Source organism: Bison bison, unplaced genomic scaffold, assembly GCF_000754665.1.
Source record: "Bison bison bison isolate TAMUID 2011002044 unplaced genomic scaffold, Bison_UMD1.0 scf7180017864056, whole genome shotgun sequence".
Classification (NCBI taxonomy): Eukaryota; Metazoa; Chordata; class Mammalia; order Artiodactyla; family Bovidae; genus Bison; species Bison bison.
In genome coordinates this window covers 912,901-919,036 of record NW_011494628.1, presented here as the reverse complement: position 1 = coordinate 919,036, position 6,136 = coordinate 912,901, and positions in this window count along the sequence as shown.

Genomic DNA, 6,136 nt, shown 5'->3' with positions numbered 1-6,136 from the left:
TTTTCCCCAACAAAAAGGCTATCCTGTGGGGAGGTAAGGCTATCTTCTGCTCGAAGAGAGACTCTGCCTGGCCTCTGACAAAGACAGATCCAAGGTGATGAACTCCATATTTATCGGCTCTGCTAGGATTTCTCCCCTAGGCCTTGGGGATGTTCAAGCATCTTCTTTGCTTCTCCCGAAGGCCTGGAATGCCTGCTTTTGTCTTGATCTTCCAGGGAGAGCAAGGCAGTCTTCCTTCTTGTCTCCTATCTTTCTCAGCCCCACAGATTTGGCAGCAGGAAGGAAATGGCAGCCCACTCCAGTATTCTTGCCTGGACCGCAGAGCCTGGTAGGCTACAGTCCATGAGGTCGCAAAGAGTCAGACATGACTGAGCGACTTCACTTTCATTCCTTGGCTGTGCGGGGGTCTCTGGCTGCAGGTACCTGGATGCAGCAGCTGCCCTGCCGTTTCTTCCCTTCAGTCCCATCCCATCAGTAGGCAGCATCCACACTTGCCTCTTAGAGCTGTCGTTACCCCTGATGGAAGACGGGCTTCTTGACTCCCACCTTTATTGCAGTGTTCTGCAAACTGTAGGGCCTATTTGTGGGTTGCAAGTAAATTCAGGATTTTAAGGGAAAAGGAGTCAGACTCCGTCACAACGTTAGGTATTGTTTCATGAAACTTTTTTCAAGATTTATATATGCAGAATGTATGGGCCCTATTCAAAAACCTTGAAAGTCAAGGCTGTAAACTCACATCAAATCCCCATGAGGATATGGGGTATATTTAGGTGGGAAAATGTGATTGTCTTTAAAATTTTATTAGCTGGGCTAGTAACTGAAAGGCCATGAGGCTTAGTGGAGAAAACTTCAGCTTTGGAGTCAGAACTGGGTCGATATTGTTACTTTCTCACTAGCTGTGTGACCTTGGACAACTGAAGGGATCTCTCTAAGCCTACTTAGAATTATTTGTACAATTATTTTCATCCTGTGCGGATGAGATGAAATCATCTCTGTATAGCCCAGCACACAGGAGAGATACAGTATATAAAGCTCAATTTCTAGTCTTTTGTCTGGGCTGTAGGACAGCCTCTGACAAACAGCCAGCCAGACTCTCTGTTTCTCATCAGGAGTACCTGCTACTTGTGACAGCGCCAAACATGGTTCTGCTCCTCACCTGAGGGACCTCTGGCTCAGTTTCCCACTCTGTGTTCTGTGTGATGACAGTGTTTCTCAGAAGAACCTCTGAGCAAAGAACACTACAGAATCACAGGTTGTAGTCCTGAAATCCTAAGGACCCAGCTCAGGACTTTCCAACCCAGGTGTCCGAGGGGCCAGCCAGGTGAGAAGGCAGGTCAGGTGCTTTGGAACCGTGGGGCTGCGGCAGACGACAGAACACCCACCTCCTTCAGGGGGGTCGACCACAGGATCGTCACCTGCCTACATGTGGAGCCAAGCTGATCAGATCTCAGATTGTTCAAAATCTGGATTTTCTTTTAATATGAAAAAAAAATCCACCTTTTAAAAAACACTGTGCTAACCAAATGGAGCATCTGCATGTCATAGAAGCCAGAGAGGCCTGCCAGTTTGCACAGTCTGACCCGATGCTTCGTGGCTCAGCCGACAGTACAGTCATCTTAGGAGCTCAAGGAAAACCTCCCAAGGTACCCCAGAACAATGCTCTTTTAACATTATTTTGTAGCAAAAATACATTTTAAGCGCAGAATATATAATTCCACTAATAGAAGAAATTTCCACTGAATGAAGAGGAAGAGCAGGAAAGTACTGGACAGGATTGACAAATGGGTAGTGATCCGTCGTCTCTGTGTTTGTTTCATAAAACATTAATTCTGTTTTTAAAAAACCGCTTTATCGAGACAGAATTCACATACATACAATTTGATGACTTTTGGTATCATCAGAGTCGCACAACCATTATTATAATAAACATTTTCATCTTCTCAAAAGAAAACCTATTAGCCATCACCCCCCTTCCCCACAGGCTCCCACACCTGGTTACCCCTAATCTACTTCCTGTCTTTATAAATTTCCTATTCTAGACATTTTATATAAATGGAATTGTACAATAGGTGGGGTTTTATGTATGTGGTTTCTTTCACTTAGCATAATGTTTTCCAGGTTCATCCATGTGGTGATGTTTGTCAGTATTCTATCAATGAATAATATTCAATCATAAAGATATACTACGTTTTATTTATCCTCTCATCAGTTGATGAAACTTTGGACTGTTTTTTGATTATTACAAATAATGCTGCCATGAACAATCGTGCAGGTTTTTGTGTGAACGTTTTTGTTTCTCTTGGGTACATACCTAGGAGTGGAATTGCTGGGTCACACGGTAACTCTAGGTATATTATTGGGAGGAACTGTCAGACTGTTTTGCAAACCAGCTGCACTGTTTTACATTCCCACCAGCAGTATATGATGGTGCCAATTTCTCCACATTTTCACTCACACTCGCCATGTCTGTCTTTCTTATTATAAGCCATCCTACCTAGCAGGTGTGCTAAGACATTTGTTCTCAAGGTTTACGGCACTTCTAATAGGGCAGCTGAATTTGGCATGTTGACATGGTTCTTGAGATCAAAACCTAAAGGAGTGATCTTTTCTGAATTTAGATCACCATTTTATAAAAACTTACTAATGAGTTTCCCCTCTTCATATATACCATTCTTTGGCTAACCAGAAAAGAGGCACCTTATCTTTAAAAAGGTGTAATTTTTCTTCCTTATTCACCAGTGAAATATTCCAATTCTAGAGATATTGTTGGTATAAATTTGTGTCCAGGACTTCCCTGTCAGTCCAGTGGTTAGGACTCCATTCCTTTCACTGCCGAGGGCCTGGGTTCAATCCTGGTTGGGGAACTAGGATCCTGCAAGCTGCCCAGCATGCCCCTCTAACACACAAAAATTTGCTTATATACCGTTGTGTTTTGTTGGTGGTGGTTTTTTTTTTTTTTGCGTAGCCACCTATCTGCCCACAGCTGAAACCACTAATTTCCCCACCTGCAAGCCACATTGGGACAGAAGACTCGGGCCTAGGCAGAAGTACTAAGCAGCCAAAGTTTCCCTTCTATGCTCGCCGACAGATACAATAACACCGCTCCTCTGCCTTCCTTGGGTGTTTCTTTTGGCCCATCTGTTTAATCCTGTAACATCCTCACAAGTGAGATAAGGCATCACAGCCCCTAAGCAAGAGTTGGGGAAACAAGCACACACCTTAATGGCTACCAGAGGCCACACGTGGTGGGACTCAGTGTCCTAGTTCACAACCTGCACTGTTTTCTCTTCCTGAATTCCTCCCCTGTATTGTCAGCATCCAGGAAAAAGAGGTTTTAAGTGTACAGGATCCTTAGTCTGGTTGACCTCCTCAGACATTTTGGTTTACTGTTTCTCCTCCTTTTCAGAAACTGGCCCTTTTTGAGAAGGACAGACAACAAGAGAATTCATATAGCTTGACTTTACGATTCATTGTATGAGGAGGAATCAATATCCTGCAGCCAAACATCCAGAGCCCCCGTCTGCTTTTTGTGTTGTTTTGTTTTTCTTTTTTTTTTACATTAGAGTTAAGTTTCAAATGCCCATTGGAAGCAACCTTTGGGCAGACATTCTTGCAGTTTACTGTGATAAATTCTTATTTGGCTTGCCATAGTTCATTGTATCCAACTAGGAATAACCTTGGCCTAGTTGGGAGCTGGTAAATAGTACAAATATATGTGTCTGTCTATATTTGCAATTCTCTCCAGCCCCCAACTCCATCTTCCTCTTTTTAAGTTACAAGAACGAGGTGCCATTGACACCTACCCTCAATATTAGTATCCTAACATGTGCTTATTACTGATTATTCTATTTTCCTGCCTTCTGATTTAGAAATACCCCAATGTTTCTCTCCAAAGATGGAAGAGGAAGATTAAAACAATAATTTGCAGTAAGTACTCTTTCAGCTATTAATTCATTTCTTCAGTAGACGTTATTCAGTGCCTGCTATGTGTCAGGCACCCTGCTAGGTGCTTGGGATGCAAAAATAAAATTCCTGCCTATAAGGGGTGCTGTGCAGTGGGACAAACAGACACATAACTGGATAATTACAATTGTGAGCATAGTAGTTAATGTACAGAATATTATGGGATCCCAGAAGAGAGGCACTTCACCTATCTTAGAGGCTGGCTCCAGGAAGGGCATAAATTACATTAATGAAGATATGAAATTCAGTTGCCTAAATTGGGCATGGAAAGTGATCAAGCTTTTTAAATTAGGTAACTCTGTAAGTTAGGATAAAACCCTCAATAACCCTAAAGTAAAATATATGCCAGTTTGTAACTGATGATTCACATTGAAGGAGAGGGTCTAATATCATAAATAAGTGAACATTAAAGTTGCAGGGCTAGAGCTGGAAGTTGTAGGGTTTACTTGAAAGTTTTTCTCCTTTTTATGTTCCTCCCTTTGTATCACAGAAAGCAAATATGAGAAATGTGCCTGTAAGTGGAGGTCTTAATATCCTTCCTTGTGTCATGGCCCCTGATATACTTGGGAGTAAATGAAGCAACCATCACTAGACTGAATGAGGAATAGTACTGTTTGAGGATAGAATTTTTTTTAAAAAAAGCTTAATTTGCAACCACTGCCTTCATATAAAAATAAAATATGAAGAAAAGCTCAAGGCTAATTGCACTTGAGTTTTTCTAAGTCATGAGTTTAAAGAGGTCAGCATAATCTTAAATCTTTGAAAAATAAGTTTAATCTTTACAACCACTTAGTGATAACTTCCATTTTATAGCTGAAAGATATGAAGCACAAAGAAGTTTAAAAAAAAAAAACTTGTCTGAGATTGTAGAGCTAGTAAGTAGCAGAGCAAGGATCTGAACCCAGGTCTATTGATATTTAAATCCAGTGCCTGTTACTTACCATAGCATCCTGCTGAAATAGAAACCTGTGTTGGGCCCATTGTTCTCTTGTTCTGTGACCATAAACTGACCCTGGAAGGAGTAAGCTATTAGAAATAACTGGTAAAAGTATCTAAAAAAGTGGTTGATCCAGAGCAAACCCAACAATGCTCCTGGAAAATACTGATAGTACAATCTTCAAGTAATAGTCAAATTTTGATATCATGGATGCCCTAAAATGTAATCATTCTCATGAATATTTTGTAATATAGTCATTGAGAAGATAAAACAGAATTAAAATAACCTAGATTTAAATAAAGCATAAAATTAGATTAATGGAGGGAAGTAAAGAGCATATATGTATGAAAACAGTATAAAAGTTAACTTTAGATGTTTGCTTTTTTAAACACCAATAACTTTAAGCACATTATACTAGTTTATATATTTTTAATATTATTTCTTTTCATGTTCATATAGCATGCATTGTCCACTCACCAAGACTATAAACCCTGATAGCAATTATGTTTTTTTTTTTTAAAAAGGAGTAAGCATTAAAATCATAGTCAGGAGAGGTTATCTCTCTGTCTGTTCTCATGTAGCTTAATAAATTTGAGAAAGCATATTATGTTATGGATGTTTACATGGGATATATGAAAAAAACTAACAAAATTATTTAACTTTGGTCTGTTAAATTTGGAGGAATTGGCTGGTGGGTTTAGAAGTGTATAAACATACCACTAGAGAGTGAAAAAAAGGGAAGTCTGTTGTAACTGAATAGGGGTGTGGTCTGCTCAGGCTACAGAGCAATAGATAATAGTTTCATAAAGGGGCGATATAAGCGTATGGTCTCCAGAACTGGCTATTAGAGCCCGCACATTTTCCTCACAGACATAATGTAAGTTTGTCTGTTAAAACCAGCCACCTTGGTGGGTTAGGGAAACCACAGCCTATGGATTTGGGCATGGGCACTCTCTGCCTCCATCTAATCCTCCGGGTAACAATATACCTAGAACTCCTGTAACCCTAGAGCAGTTACATGGATGCACTAAGTGGTGCGATGGGAAAGAAAGATAGCGTCACAAGGATTCGTTTGATTATCACAGTAATCCACACCAAGTCAAATAAAACAGCCCAACAGTTAAAAATGTGGTCTCTAATGAATTTGCTAATTCTAGCAGGCCCTCCCAAACATTTCCTGCTGGAGTACCCCGCATCGAAATGAAGTGGCTGTACTTTAATTTCATGGAAGAATCG